The sequence below is a fragment of the Lontra canadensis genome, unplaced genomic scaffold (assembly GCF_010015895.1).
Source record: "Lontra canadensis isolate GAN:19392208 unplaced genomic scaffold, GSC_riverotter_1.0 scaffold23, whole genome shotgun sequence".
Classification (NCBI taxonomy): Eukaryota; Metazoa; Chordata; class Mammalia; order Carnivora; family Mustelidae; genus Lontra; species Lontra canadensis.
In genome coordinates, this window is record NW_022631017.1 from 14,825,930 (window position 1) to 14,843,399 (window position 17,470).

Below are 17,470 nucleotides of genomic sequence, written 5' to 3' on the forward strand. Positions count from 1 at the left end.
ATTCCTGAAAATGGAAGTCTCCAATGTGTCTTCCTTAAATGGCATTTAGCTTTCATTAAAAAAAAAAAAAAAATCCATTCTGAAATGATCTGTCTTTTAAATGGAATATTTAGTCCTTTTACATTATGTAACTATTGATAAATATATACATACAATATAATATATATTGTACTATTTTATTTTGACTTTCTGTCACTTGTTATATCTTTCTCTTTTTTCCTTAGATTGATTAATTTTTCTTTGTTTTTCCATCTACTAGTTTAGAAATTATACATTCCATTATTATTATTTATAATGATAGTATGCATGCTTAACTTACCAAAATCTCAATTTAATTAATACCTCTTTTGTTCTCTTGGACCATAGGAAAGGCCTTAGACATGTTAACTTGGTTCACGTCTCTCTTAGTTGATTTTGGCTTTTTGGTGGTTTTACATTATAATCATCGTATTTATTCTATAACACATCATTGTTATAGTTTCAAATAGATTTTTTTTAAACTCTGATTGTTGATTTCTATGTTCATCATCTCTTCTCAGAGCTTGGGCCATCCTTCTGGATTCACTTGCTTTCTCCTTAAAAATACATCCTACCATATTTTAGTGAAGAACAACTAGCGTGAATACTTTTGGATTCTGTTTTTATAAAAATATCCTATTTCATCTTTGTTCTTGATGGCTATTTTTGCTAGGTACATAATTCTTTAATTTTCTCTCACAATATTAAATACATCAGTCTAATTTAAGGCTTCTGTAGTTACTCACAAGAAGTTAATTGTTAGTCTAAATTGTTGCTCCTTTGAAGGCAGTTGATCTTTTCCCTCTGGCTGCTTTAATATCATTTCCTTGCTTTGGTCTTGAGCAGGTTTACTAGGTACGGTTTTGTTGGAATTATTAAGTTTTTGGATTAGAGTGCTTCAATGGTTCTGGATAATTTTCAGCTGACATTCCTTTCAATATTACCTCATCTACCTGTGTCTCATTTTTGAACTCCAAATAGATGTAGTAATGTGTTTTCACTTTAAACGTTTATGTTTCTTAAGCTTCCTTCTTATTTTTTTTATCTTTGTCCTTTTATGCTGCCTGTAACCTGGATAATTTCTTTATAACTATTTTTCACTTTGTGGATTGTCTCATTTATGTGTTGTTACACTTATCCACTGGTTTTTATATTTCACATCTACAAATTACATTTGGTTTGTTTCAAATATGCTTTATTCAACTCACTTATATTTATCCGGCTTTAAAAGCTTATTTTAAACATACTAAACATTTTTATTTCAAGTTTGTGTCTGACTTCTTTATCAGAAGTCCTTTCAAATTCTGTATTTTTCCTGCTGATTCTCAATCACGTTGTTTCTTTTTCTTTTGGTTTTAGTTTTTGTTTTTGAGATGATGATTTTTTTTGAAACAAGAGGAGGTGGGTTTTTTTTTTGTTTGTTTGTTTTGTTTTGTTTTGAGAGTATTTCCATTTGCCTCTGTCTGAGAGTTAGGGGAAATTCTCCAGGTATCAAATTTTAATCTTTGATTTGAAGCTTTTCCAAACATTAAGGCAGTGTACGTTTGTGCTGTGGATGTTTGTGAGGGTTGGCTTGTGGTTCTGAATTCTCATTGGTGATTTTTCCTCTTTGTTCAGCATTAGGTTTTGAGAGAAACAAGTTTCCTTGCAAACCTCTGGAGTTGCGGACGGAAGACTTTTGGTTGCCTGTTAAACTGAAGGTTTATCTCTTTGGAGTTGCAACCTGTAAAACCTCATGAGTCTATGAAAATTGAAGCTTTCATTTCCTAGTTAGGCAGATGATCTCAGGGCATGAAAGTGTTCTCCTTACTTCTTTGGGTTGTCATTTTCGATTAGATATTTTTCACTTGAGAATTTCCTTTATTCTTTCCAGTTTAATATTTTTTAAGAATATTTAAAAATATTTATTACATACTGGATTATTATTTTCAACAAGTTGTTCTAGGTATTTAGCCCACCATATTACCAGAAACAGAAGTAAAACCATATTTGAATCTGAACTATAGTAATTATACTGGCCCTATAAGGAACAATATGCATTGTTCTTTCCATTGGTCCAAGATTTTCTTTATTGTACATGTCTTTGATTATGCTGATCCTTTCTATTACTTTTTTTTTTTATTACACTCTGTCTATTCAAAACCTACCAACTCTACTATATAAATGTTCTACGTGTGTATTTCTGATCTTTGGGACTATGTTGTAATACCTGAAGAGGCAGGGCAGTTACTTTTGTCTTTTTAATTCATTTTTTATTTGGTTAGTAAAATTAGGGTGCTCAATAAGTCTTTGATTTAATATCCATTTGGCCAAGCAGTATATTCCACAAGGTTATAATAGTATTATTATCTTGGCAATATTCTTAAGGAATGATAGCATTTACTCAAATAAATCTGTAATAAAGTATTTTTTAAAAACCAAAGCAAAGTTGATTTAGTTTCCTCTCTCAAGAAACTCTGAAAGAGTTGATTAACATCTTAATTTGAAAATCCTCAAATCTGTTCATATGTAAACACTAGAATGTGTAGGTTTTACTTCACTGTAAGATTTTATAGAAACATTAGATTTGTTCAAAAACCGAAAGTATGAGTCACTTAAGCAGAACTTAGATGCTTATGTTACTAGAAACTTGATATAACTTCTGAAAGGATGGTTATTCAAAAACTCATTCATCACTTAATGCTCAAAGTTCATTCATCATGAGTACTTCATGTCATTCTTAAACAACAACAAAAAAAAAACCAACAACAAAAAAACCCAAAAAAACCCTCACCAAACTTTATTAGAGATTCAAATTACTGCAAGGCGCATTGTGATATGTCCATATGGTACATTTTGCAACTAACAAAAGAAGAAGGAAATAACATCCTAATCTGTTTCATTCATTCATCTGTTCTCTTTATTTCATTCCGGAGGATTTTCAACAGAAAGAGCTCCATGATGGTAGAAGCTATAGAAATAATGTTGGGAATGCATTATTGGGATGCAAATGTTGGAGAAGAGTGAGGAGCCTAAGTAATTCTTCCTGTTGTGCTTTTCATAACTAAGCCTATGTTCCTATCAGAAAGAGAGGTTTTCCTATAGTATTTTCTTTTCTTTCTTTTTTTTTTTTTTAAGATTTTATTTATTTATTTGACAGACAGAGATCACAAGTAGGCAGTGAGGCAGGCAGAGAGAGAGAGGGGAAAGCAGACTCCCCACTGAGCAGAGAGCCCGATGCGGGGCTCGATCCCAGGATCCTGAGATTATGACCTGAGCTGAAGGCAGAGGCTTTGACCCACTGAGCCACCCAGGCATCCTTCCTATAGTATTTTCTGTAGGAAAAAGAACACAGAGGATTTATTTTTTGCCATGGGAGACTCAGGTTAAACTCCCACAGAAAATAATATAACTCTAATAGTGTACTGAGGCAATTTAATGAGCAGCACTGTCCAATAGAAATATATTTCAAGCTAGATAAGTAATTTTAAGTTGTCTAATAGTAACCTTAAAAAAAAAACAGATAAAACTAACTTTTACACTATATTTTATTTTACCAAGTATATCCAAAATATTATCAATTCAAAACATAAGCAACATAAAATTGAGATATTTTACATTCTTCTTCTTTGTACTAAGTCTCCACCGTCCAGTATGTATCGTACATTTATGGCATACCTTAATTGGCATACTAAAATTGAGAATATTTTATCTGCATTTAGATTTCACAAAATAAAAAACAGAAAAAATAGATTCATTTTAAGTTGTTTCAGAAATACTTGAAATTTTCTAATAACTGAAATGAATATCATATCTGTTTTAAGTGTTCAATAGCTGCATGTGGTTGGAGGCAACTCTGTTGGAAAACAGGGCAGCTCTAAGCTAGTGTTAGATATGAGAAATGAAATCTTATTTAATATATACAAGTGAGGTTAGGCTCATGTTACTTACAATGACTTGGCAAACTAATAATTTATATAAAATTGCATGCACAAAGCAATTCTTGTAGTGAACTTGTCCTCAAGACCTAAAGTTCTATGCTAATTTTGACAGGAACATAGATGTGGTCACTTGTTCTAGATTTGGTATTTCCAGGCTAATCAGAGTCAGAGCTCATCATCAGCAACAACAGAACAAAATATGGGTTAGGTGCAAGGCCTGAGTTGGAACCCCAGGGTTTAGGGTCTAGGAAAGGGCAAGGCATCAGCAACAATGTAATAGATAAAAAGTATTTGTCTTTCAGCCCAAAAGCTCAGAGTCTTGTTAACTCTTGCTCCCTATCAGCCTGCTGTGCTACAGTGTCAGGTCAAGGGAAACATCTACATCTGTTAGGTAATCCAATAATCAACACTGTCTGTCTATCTATCTATCTATCTATCTATCATCTATCCATAATTTATAATCAATCTTACAAAGAACTAAACTGTGCCTTCTAGGCTTCATGTTAGAAGTGACTTATCGAAGATACCAGGTGAGGTATTTTGATATTGTAGCATTACAGGTTAGATTTTGAATAGGCAAGAAGACAGTATACACACACCTGCTGAAATTCCCAATTTGTTCAGCCAAGAACAAAACAAGAGCAAGGTCACTATATAGAACAGGAACAGAAGCCACATATCTTCGCATAGTTTTTCTCTTGCCACTTGTTCTATATGGGGCAACTGTAGCTGGTGAACTTTCTTCACAGTTAAGATGTTGCCAGAGTGAAAACGAAGGTGGGTTTTTGTCAGACACTGCTCTTTTTACTGGGGATTCTAACACTGGAGAATTACATGAACAGTGTTGATATTTCCATTTAAGGAAGTGTCTACAAACATGCGACTTTTCTAGATCCTGAATCATCTGAGGCATTGGTGAGACCCTGTCCTTGTTTTCAAGGTCCAGGCAGCCCTAGACACAGCCCTGACCCTGGTCTGTTGGTGACCTGGGAAGTCTGTCTCTCCATAGACCTGTTGTCCAGCTTTGTTGATATTGTTTCTCCTGGTAATTTCTTTTTATCCTCTGACCATAGTATAAAATAGAATCTGGGGGAAACAAGCTGGGGGAGAACCAGAATTGACTATCACCTAGAATACTGGGTACTCAAAATAGAAATAAAATTCAGTCATAAAACAGCAAATTGTTTTTCTTGAACACCTGAGTTTGTTGACCTAAGATTATTCACACTTGTCACATAAGCCTGTTCGGAATTTCCAGGTATCCTCATGATCAGCCATCTCTGTACCATAGACTAATTGTAAACTCTGGCCCAAAGTTATTGAGAAGCAATGGATGTTATCCTTTGAGGGTTTTAGTATGTAGAGGTAAAGGGGATTCAGAGGTTAGTAAGGATTTCAATGAAAACTTTAGTGTGAAAGAGAGTTATATGTTGTCTTAAATTTCTCTATTAAAGGAAATCCTAGATTCAGGAGAAGTGGTAAAGGAAGAAAGGGAGATATATGAAAGGCTAATTTTGAGGCTGATGGGACTTTGAACTTCTAAAATAGCCAAATCTCTTTCTGGCCAAGGATGAGTCCTTCCAGCAACATCAGCTATACTGGCCTGCCCTTCAATCTGCCGTATGGGGAGAGGCATCTTTCCCAGCAATTATTTTTCAACTTGTTCTCCCCTCATTTAGGTAGAATTTGTGAAGCATTCCCTGTTATAGTACAGAGTCTTAACACCAAAGCAGTCACAAGAATTTTTGGTTTTTGAAAATCTAAGCTGTTGAGTATCAAATGTAGAGATCGTATAGGACTTTGGTAAACAACAGATTCAGAAGAATATATTTCACTCATAAGAATCTTTTTCCACTGGGATGATTGGGTGGCTCAGCCAGTTAAGCACTGACTCTTGATTTCGGCTTAGGTTATGATCTCAGATTCTTGAGATCAAGCCCCAAATCAGGCTCTATGCTCAGTGAGGAGTCTGTTTGAGATTCTCTCTCTCCCTTTCTCTCTGCCCCTCACTTGTGCTCTCTCTCTAAAATAAATAAATGAATAAATAAAATCTTAAAAAAAAAAAAGAATGTATTTCCACCAACTTAAAGACTGGATACGTGTTTCTTTTCCCAAACTAGAGGCAAAGGAGAGAGGAAAATCCATGGAACCACAAGATAATTCAGGTTTTGTTGAGCCTTTCTGAAGAGATATTGTGTCTCCTAGTGTTGGACAAAAATTTGAAAGATGAGATCAAACAAGATAACAGTGACTTGGACAATGTGAAAGCAATGGAGGTGGTGGAAAGGGGTCAGGTACTAGATATATTTTGAAGGTGGACACAACAGAGCTTGTAGAAGGATTGGGTGAATGTTACAGAAAGGGGGTGAGAGTCAAAGATAACCCCAAGGCTATTGATTGGAACAATAAGAAGTAATTGTTATTATCAGAGATAAGGAAGGCTACAGGGGAAAGTGGATACTTATGGAAGTAGGTGGGTATGTGTATGAAAATCAATGATTTAATCTTAGGCAAATTAAATATGAAATGGTTAGTAGGTATCCAAAGAGAATAGTGCAGTAGACTGGTAGTGAGTTTGGATTAGAGATATAAATTTGGGAGTCAGTGTCATATAGATGATGGGACTGGATCAGGTCACCAAGGGAGTGAGTAGAGATAGAGAAGAAAGGAGAACAAAAGAATAAATACTGAGGCATTTTTAAATTTTGAGATGTGCAAAAGTAAAGCAGGAGGAGAGATCAGATAAGTAAGAGGAAAACCAGAAGGTTCTCTAAATAAATACCTACTCAACAACCCCATACTCTAACACATTTGTGTTCTGGTGATATCTATTTTACTTGAAAGGAGGTCATTCTTTAGAATGGGAAGGGAGGAAAAATGAAAAAAAAAAAATTAATAGAACCCTTCTTCTTTCTTCTACCACTCCCCATGCCTCAGGTTTCCCAGGGAGATACAAGGTTTCATGAGCAGATTGTCTTAAAATATCTTTAGGTCTGGTTCAGCATCTGCTTTGGCAGATCCACCTTTTGGTCTCCTGCCTGCCTTATCCGTGAGTTACTCGTACAGTTTTCTGTGGGTTAGTAGAGGACCTCTTACAATTCAAGTCCAAAAGATGAATACCCCAAGTCTTCCATATTTTGGAATTGTCTTATTCCACCATTTCCAGAAATTTTTGCAGCTCTTGAACTGTTTTTAGTCATGAAGCTTCTTAAACATTTTTCAAAAAAGGATATCCCATTCTTGATGGATTTTCTGCTTCTGAAATGAACTTGATTTAGTTAAGACAGGTGACGTTTCTCATTCTTGTTCCCTTGTAGTAACTTCTGGCTTAAGAATGCTTGAATTCTGTATATAAATAGCTCATGTTAGGAGATTATTTCTAAATCTATTGATTTAGTATCTGAATTCAACATGATTTGAAATGAGATAGGTTATTTAGGTTATAAATGAAGATTAGAAGGCATGCCTTTTTCTAGTACATTAAGGAGGAACACTTAATTTGTATAAGAGAGCCCTTAGGCACCGTGGCTAAAATGGATGCATCAGAAGCCTTGAAGATGATCAAATGGACTCCAAGATGCATGAGAAGATGACTTCCAGAGAATGAAACGCCCTTCACTGGTTTAACTGATAAGGCAAAACTAGTAAATATCAAAGGCATTCCCTACCTTGCAGTCCTTCGGGTTTCCTCTGTGCTTCATTCTGAACTTTTTTGGACATTGGAGAAAACTAAATTTAAGAGCTAGCCTTTTTACAGAAGGACAGAACCATTGCTCTCCTTCTTATGCATAACTTTAGTGATAAATATATCCAGAACACAGATAACTAGCTCTAAAAATAAGAACAATCTTTCCTAGTGTCATTTATTTGTGTATTGAACAAATGTGTGTCTTTCAGTGCATAAAGAAGTGTTGTCATTCTACAAAGGCAAACAGACAATGAAAAGAAGAATTGTTATTCCTTTGACCTCTGGAAAGGACTGGATTATATCGTCTTCATGTAGTCTGTACAACACCTAAACCCGATATCCTACTTATACTTGGATTAAAATATAACTTAATGATATTGTGCTTTGATAAATTAATGATATTTAGTATTGCACAAAGCATAATAGGTATTTACTTGTCAGAAACAGAGAACTTTTCCTATTTTGATCAATCTTTCTGTACAAATAAATAATTAGGATAATTTCTATATCTTTTCTTTGCAGAAACTGCCTTCAAGACTTACTTTAATCTTTAGAACTTAACTTGTGCACTGTGACATAGTCTATGGCACTGGAGTCTGACCATTGTGGTGTTTGCCAAGCAGGCACAAGGGTTAATCGAAAATCTGTAATAGCTATAATATTATACAGCAAAATCCTCATAGCTATTTTCTTCATTTATAAAGGCTTGAGCCTGTCTTACCATTAATATCAAAAGCACAAATGATTCCTTTGAATGGGATTTCAGAGCACAGAATCTACAAAAGAGGAAGGAGTTGATGCATGTGGATTGCTTTCCAGGAGGTATGCAATTCCTTTCATATGCTTACTTTAAAATACCGTCCTTATATTTGCCTAAAACATATGAGTATGTGCTAATAGTGGAGTAAGAAATCAACTGTAAAACTAACATGAGGCACCACTGAGTCATATACATTTGGGTTTTTTTTCCCCCTCCAAAGAGCCAACTTTTAATTAGGACTTTCAGATGATGGTATAAGACAAATATTCTAATTTTGTGCAGGAGAACAAAAGGCCTCGTAACGGGGAAAAAAAAAGAACTAAACCGAAGAGTCCCCAGACCTTAAGCCTTAATGGTCTCAGATGATTTTCTCACATAACACTTAGAGAATTGACCTTGTGGGCCAGGACTATCAATTGAGACTTGAAAGGCTCTGATTTTGAGATTGTTTGCTTACTGACATTTGATCTTTGCTAAATCACAGAACTGTCTCTGCTCCATTTTCTCATCGGTAAAAGAAAGATGATCCTTGACACTTACTCAACTTGTAAGATGTCATTAAAGTACCTTTGGTTACTGTGGTATCAGAAAGCATTTTTGGTGTCTGAAACACCAGTACTGTCTAACCAGAAGTCTCTATTACTGTGAATGTCATTGCTATTGACTTTTTCTGCACATAAGAAGAATTCAAGTTGCTTTCACTTTCTCTTTAGCTCTTTGAAAAATCACATAAACAAGATTGTCATTGTTTTATACAGAACAAGTGATGTGGAATATATAAAGTCAGACATAATTGCTACTTTTTCTATCCCATTAATTAATTAAAAGATTTTTCTTACTCTTCTGCTGAAATTAAAAAAAAAATATTTGCTTCATTTAAAAGATCTAGCTAGTACATGTCATCGGTTTGACTTTTAAAGTCTAACTTCACATCAGAGAGCCTGCCATGTAAATATTTTAAGTCAGAAGTTCCCATCTTAAGCTAACGAGTGATTATCCTTCACAGTAGAACTACATAAGGAGTCTTAATTAATGAATATCTTGAGTGTCTTTCCCTGTTGCTGTTGACACAGAAGCTAGAAGGCCTAACCAGATGAGATCATTGCTTACGGGAAAAAAAAGGAAAAGAAAATAAAGCATATCTGAGAACTAATCTCAGGAGTTCTCCAGACAGTCCTTCCATCATTCAATTCACCTTGCAATTTAAAACATTGTAATGTCTTTGTGCCATTACTGTCTATTTTGAGTGTTTCCTAAGATTTTCAGTTCTTTGTTACTGCTTTACTGCTGAGAATTGCTTTCTTCTGTAATACTAAAATTGTGTTTCATTGTGCTTTTCCTTACAACTTCATAACTGTAGAATTTGTTCCTCTCAGCAGAAACTAGTTCCTTGTTATTTTCCCATCTTCACTTATTTCCAATGTACTAGTCAGCCAGGCTGCCAGTAAAAGGAAAGGCCTGTTGGCATCATTATGTGTGAGATTTTCTATGGGAAAGATTTTCTTTTACTCACTTTTTTTAATGGTGTCTGAGATGAGGGCATGAGGCAAAGAGCTCAAATTGGATTTAAAAAAAAATATATGGGAAAAGACACTAGCTCAAAAACATAGCCTATAATGCCATCTTAGTTCTGAGAACTGAGTATAGCTTTCAGATTGAATCCAAAGGGTTCTTCATTTTGGGGTCAGCTCAGTTTAGAGAACAGAAGGCACCATATGGAACAAGCTCTAAAGCAATTATACCAATAAGAGTTTGTAATGAAATGGTTTAGAAATAATAAAACCTAGATTAAGTAGGACCCAGTTAACTGGAACTTTCAGTTATCTATATTTTAGTTTGTTTTTCTTTTTTAAAAGAATAGCTAAGTGATGAAAAAACAAACTTATGAAGTTAAAAATCCCTTCTTTTATTATATTGGAAGAGAGGCCCACGGACTACTGATTAGTACCTATTTTTCTACCTAAATTCAGAGATCTAGGAACCATCTTTTAATAGAGGGTATTAAGACTAGGCAAATCCTTAATTTGCAGATATCAAAGACCATTATAGAGTCAGTTTACTTTTCTGTAGTTCTCATAGACATGTCTACCATACTGCTACAAAAAGACTAGACTCAGTGTCAAGACCTGATCCAAAGCCAGCGGCTATCTAAGGGTGTGGCCATGGGCAGGTTACTTCCTGTGTATCTCAGCGTCTTCATGTGTCAAATAAAGAGGTTGGGTCTGCCCCTTTCAAGCACTAAAATGATTTTGAATTTGGTAATTGCAGACTTTTTTTTTAAAGATTTTATTTATTTGACAGAGAGACATCACAAGTAGGCAGAGAGGCAAGCAGAGAGAGAGAGAGAGAGAGGCGGAAGCAGGCTCCCTGCCTAGCAGAGAGCCTGATGCGGGACTTAATCTCAGGACTCTGAGATCATGACCTGAGCTGAAGGCAGACACTTAACCCACTGACTCAGGCAGCCCAGGTAATTGCAGATTTTTAGAATGATCACCCTGAAGCAATGTCAGATCCTTAACAAGATAAGCAATGTTTTCTATTCAGAATTGTTAAAATGTATTGTGTGCTAGGGAGATTGCATGCAGAGAAAACAATGACCCAGAGAAGGTAGGTAACTGGGCCCTGGTCACATTGTCAGAATGATAGCTTGAGAGCTGGGTAAGAACTCAGGGCTCTCTGATTTCAAAGCGCCTGTCTGGTTTTTTTTTTTTGTTTTGGTTTTTTTTTTTTTTTACATCGGTGGATATATCCCAAAGGCTCTGTTGAATTTGGGATTTTGAAATGGGAAATACTAATCCTGTCAATTCTAAACTGAGGACAAAGCTATTAAAATCCCATGAATTTGATTCAAAGACTAAAAATTGCAGGAAATAGGGGAATGAATTCAATATGAATCAAAGACAGAATATAATGTGAGAGGTTTAAAATAAATGTTTATCTAATTTCTAATAAGCATTTATACAGTTTAGGTATCCAAATAGATATTATTGCCTCTGATGCACGAGGATTACTTGCTTCATTGTTGATCAGAATAATGTTAGAGAATTGTGTATAAAGCCAACAATACATTTATTTTTTTAAGTATCAGCCTTTATGGTCAATTATCATCTTTTGAAGATAGGTTATAGTTTGGAATTGGTAAAATGTCAATAACTTCTTAAGAGAAAAAAAACTATCTTCTTTATTTTATATCCCACAGTGCTTATCCTAGTATTTTTTACTTAGTGGACAATCAATAAGCAATTTTTAAAAATTTGATTTATTATTTTTTACCATACTGAAGTGTGAAAATTTTGTGATATTATTAATTTTATTAGTCAGGGCTCTCCAGACAAAGAGAAGCAGTAGTATATACATACTTTATTATTAATTATAACATATTGGCTCATGCAATTATAAAAACCAAGAAGTACCCTAATCTTCTATCTACAAGTGAGAGACTCAGTCTGGTTCTGAGAGTGTGAGAACGAGGAGCACCAAGGACAGGAGAAAGGGGATATCCCAGCTCAGCATTCAGGCAGAGAACAAATTCAACCTTTCTCTGCCTTTTTGTTCTAGTCAAGTCCTCAGTGGTTTGGATGATGCCCACCCACATTGGAGAGGGGCATCTAATTTACTTAGTTCATGAATTCAAATGGTAATCTCTTCAGGGAACACCCCTATGGTCATACCCAGAAATAATGTGTAACCAGCTCTCTCGGCCATACCTTTCCCAAACAGACTGACACAGATGTTAGCCATCAGAATAGATGTATTACAGCAAAGGAAGAGGAGTCATTCAGGATAAGACTTTTTACCTGTTCTTTTGATTGTATCCAGGAATACGTCTAAACCTTTGTTAGCAACTACTAAAATTAGTGGATCCCACTTCTGTTGGGATCCATACAGGCACATCTCAGAGGCAAGAGGAAATCCTTGCCTCATAGGAAATTGTTTTGCTTTTTATTGGAAATATTCTAATAATACATTTTACTGTTTATGGTGTTTTAGGTCAGAGGTGCAGAGTGATCCTTTGCATTTTTTGTGTGGTGGCTCAGATGAATACTGGGCATATAAAATTAAAAGTTAAGATGCCTGTTTATGTCAGTACTACCTAAGGATGACTTGCCTTGTGAGAGCTGCATTTGTGGGTTATATGCCTGACATCAGGCAGGCAGTGACTCTGTACCTCCTGGAAAGCATTTTCCAGAAACAACCTCATGCGAGGTATAGGATCCTCAGACAGTGTAAACCGAGACATGTGAGACAGGCACTTTCCTTGATTATATTTGATAATAGTCACTTCCTTTTCATTTTCTTCTGGGCAGGATAAACCAAACTGAATGTTTCTCATGCTGGCATTTTATTTAATTAATTTATTTATTTTTAAAGATTGTATTTATTTATTTGAGAGAGAGAGAGAGAGAGAGTGAGAAAGCATGAGAGGGGAGGTCAGAGGGAGAAGCAGACTCCCCATGGAGCTGGGAGCCTGATGTGGGACTCGATCCCAGGACTCTGGGATCATGACCTGAGCCGAAGGCAGTCACTCAACCAACTGAGCCACCCAGGCGCCCTCATGATAGCATTTTAAACATTTCAAATTATTTGAAGGATTTTAAGCAAATGTATAATCTACACAAATCTCTACAATCCTAGAAAGACAAGAAGAGCTTTCAGGGATAGGGGACACTTCTGTTCTTTGGCACTAAAAGAGAATCACACAAATAAGTTGTCTCACACACTGAAAAGCTGTGCCCATTTTGGTTCTGGAAGAGTCCAAACTTGGGTGTTAAAGTTCCCACGGAGGCTGATTTTTCAGAAATGGAGTTGGAAGGACTGGAGTTGCTGTTGCAGATAGGCAGGTTGCGGGTTTTCTATCTCCAGCCTGTGAATCAGCACGTCCTATTATGTTGTAAGGAATAACATTTTGCTGCCCCTGCAGTCTTGCAGCATTTCTAATTAAAAGTGCCTGTTCTTCTGAACAGGTTTTGTAAGGTTTCAAAGACACTTTTGTGTTTATTTCCCTTTATTTGTGTTTTTAGTACCATTTTTGGGATATTGCCTTTAGCAAAGTAGGAATATGGAATGCTTAGATATAGTGCTGTTAAAGTGCTTAGAACAGTAGTATCTGGTTACTAATATAAATAGATGTGAAACATCTGTCAGAAGAGAGGAAGTTTCAGCTGGACCAATGGTTTTCTGAGAACAGCCTTTGGATTGAAGTGTATAGGTTGTCTTGAAAGTCAATTTAAGATATCTTTGAAAAGAAGTTTGAAATATCTGAGTTTAATTTTGGAGAGACTAGATCTAAAGTCAGAGAGATTGAGACAATAGGAAATAGGAGTAGAGAAAGGAGAGTTTGAAATGGCCAGAGTAGAAGTGAAAAGGCTACATTGTGAGGAGACTGAGGCATGGATCAGTGAATTGGGAGACCTCTGGACATTGAGGTCTGGTCCTTGGTCACAGCATCCCTGTTCCCAGATGCCACAATGAAACACAAGGAGAGGAAGCAACATTCTCCAGATCCTATGACTACAAGATGACGGGTCTGGCATTCAAAAGCAGGAGGTCTGAAACAAGATTATGTTCACTATTGAAAATGCCTTTGTGATGTGTGTCCTGTATTATATCATCTCTATTTTGGATATCACATTCCCCCATGATAACACTTATTCTGGCCCCTTGCTGCCGTCAAAAAAATTTCATTAGCTATTTGTGTTTCAAACTGTCTCTTACTCTTGAACAGTGAATAATTTGTCCCCTTGTTTCAGCCTTCTATCCTACCTGCACCGTGAGATGATGGCTCACTGATGATGGTTGTACCTGTGACTCAAATTCCTCCAAACGCTTTCCAAGAGTAATTAACTCAGAACCTTGCTTTTAAGTCCAAACCTCTGGATTTCTTATCTCTTCTGTAACCATTGCCACCTCAGTCCCAGCTCTGACAAGAAGAAAATATTACCAAAGGTAGCAGTGCGAGCAAGAATTTGAATACCTTAAAGAGAAAGAAATCACCTTATTTTCAGGCAGAGGGGACTAAACTGATGTTGGGAACGGGCACTATTTCCCTGAGAGATGATTTTCATTTGTTTAACAGTCTTCATGCGTGGGAGTGTTATTCAGTTTACCTTATAATACCCCTGAGTGCTCTGTCGCCTTCTTAATCTATTTGTTTGATTATGTTGACTTGGCAGGAAAAGGTATTTGAACACGGTAATGTTCAAATACTCTTGTTTGAAAAACAAGCCAGCAGAACAAACTACCCACTCATGTTACTACATTTGTAAATCTCCTTATTTTGAAAGTCACAGTATGTTCTTCACCAGTGCTCCTTGATCTCACCCACTCCAAATTTTTATAAGAGCATAAAGGTTACTGTATGTTAGATGCAAGAGAATGTAGTACTATGTAGTTGTTTCACCAATTTCCTGTCACAAAATGAAAAATATTAAAAGGAAATTGCTGGTCAACAACCAAGGAAGTGAATTGTCAGAGTAATTCTCCTGCAAATAACAATTATAAATTTTGAACAAAATGAAAACAGTGGCACACACACAATTATTTAAAGGCATGGAGAATGACCATAAGCAGGCAGAAACTGGATAAGCCTTAGCCGTAAAATGTAGGTACTTTGAGAGAAGTCCATATTTATGGGATTACTTTGCCTCAAGGGTCCTACCAAAACACCCAAACAAGCAAAACCCCCCAAAATCAACAACATAAAAATATACTTTACCTCTTTAAAGGAATTTAGTAAGTTCTCAGGATATAAGGTCAAAAAACAATGAGTTTTATTTCTACATACTAACTGCAAACAATTTAAAAATTGAATTTAAAAATTTCATATAATATAGATTCAATAAACAAAAATGTTTTAGGAATAAATGTGACAAAGTATATGCAAGGGCTCTCTACACTGAAAATTACAAAACTTTGCTGAGTGAAATTAAAGACACTCCAAATAAATGAAAGGCCTACCTTCATTTCATTCTAAGTCCTGGATTGGAAGACTAATAGTTTTAGTGTAACCTCTATCAAAATGTCATCAACATTTTTTTTTTTACAGGAATGGATAGCTGATATAAAAATGTACACGGACTAGTAAAGAATGGACAGTAATCAAAACAATTATGAAAAAAAAAAGTTGGAAAGCTCAAAATTCCTAATATTAACTCTTACTGTAAGCTATTGTAATTAGTGAAGAAATGTAGTATTGGAATAAAGGTAGATAAATAGATCATTGTAACAGAACATAGTCTAGAAAGAGGCCCATAATTATATGGTCAAGTGATTTTTGACAAAGGTACTAATAAAGTTCAGTGCGGGAAGGGAAAGTCTTTCTACCAGTGGAGCTAGAATAACTGGATACCTGTATAAAAACAAAGGAAACCTCATTCCTGATTTCTGTCTCACAATCTACATAACAACTGATTTAAATTGGAACAGGTCTTAACTGTAAGGATATGTAACAACATTAGGTGGCAGAGATATAAATTAGTATGAGGTATCATTTCATGCCCACTAGCATTTTTTTTTTAAGATTTTTTATTTATTTGACAGAGAGATAGAGAGAGTAGAAGTAAGCAGAGCAGCAGGAAGAGCAGGCTCTCTGTTGAGCAGGGAGCCTGATGTGGGGCTCGATCCCAGGACCCTGTAATCATGACCTGAGCCAAAGGTGGAGGCTTAACTCCTGAGCCACATGGGTACCCCTCCCCTCACTAGCATGTTTACAATTAAAAAAAAAAAAAAGACTGAGAATTAAAAATGTTGGCAAGGGTATAAAAGCAACTTGAATACTCATATGTTGCTGGAGGGAATGTGAAATAGTACAACCACTTTGGAAAATGTCTGTTAAACGTATGACCCAGCAATTCCAATCCTAGAAATGAAGTTATATGTCCATGAGAAGAATTGTATAAGAATATTTAGAGCAGCCTTATTTATAATAGTCACTTAGAAACAACCCAAGTGTCCCTTTGAGTATGAATAAACAAGCCATCGTGTATAATGGAATACTACTCAGCCATAAAAAATAATAAACTCTTATACATAGAACAGTATCTCAAGAACAGGTTAAGTGCAAAAGCCACTATGACATGAAAAGGTATATACAAATATAATAATAGAATAGAATAGACATAATTCCATTCATATGAAGTTCCAGGAGTAGCAAAACTAAGATGCAATGATAGAAATCAGAACGGTGGTTGGTTATGGAGGTGGAGATGGACTGCAAGGGAGCACATGTGAATTTTATGAGTGACAGAAATGCTTTAGATTCCTGATTTGGGTGGTGGTTACACAGCTGTATACATTTATCAGAACTATTTTTTTGTACACAGATTTGTGTATTTTACTGTATATAAAAAATCTAATTTCCTGTGTGTGTGTAGAGCAAGCTCTAGACTAACATTTGATTTGTCTGTTCAATCCTCATTTTCATCGATAGTCTTGTCTCATGTTTAGAAATCACACTCAGTACCACGTGAAGGACTTTCTATGCATTGTGTTGTTTAATCATCACAACATTATGAAGTAGGCTCTGTAAAAGTTTGTCTACACCTGCTGCCTGAACTGACCTCTGTCATCTAAGGCTGTCTCTTACTCTAGCTTTACTTTATTCATTGCCACTCTAAAAACTACTGAGAGCCAATCAGACAAACCTGTTTTCCTTATTGGTTCAGTCCTAACTGATGCCAGACTCCTTATATATGGAGTTCTCTCGGTCAAGTGCTAACTTGTTCCTGTCCAAATCACTTCATCTCATTGGCTTTATCATTCTGATTTTAATGAGGAAGAAATACTTCCTAGCATCACTGAATGTGTGTTGAGGAGCCTAGAAACAATAGTTTTCAATAGTAGGATGAATATCATATGAATATCTATGGAAATATTAAATATGTACTTGCTTATTAATAATAATGTTTTAGTTCATGCACTTTCACCCCAAATATCACCAAACTCATATAATCTAAATACTTAGTAAAAAATGAAGACTGTATTTAGTGCTGTATTTGTAGAAAAATCCAAAAAGACTCCATGCTTACAAAATGGACTGCAGATTGATAGGATGATTTTCTCAGTAAGCTAAATCCTGTGCAATCA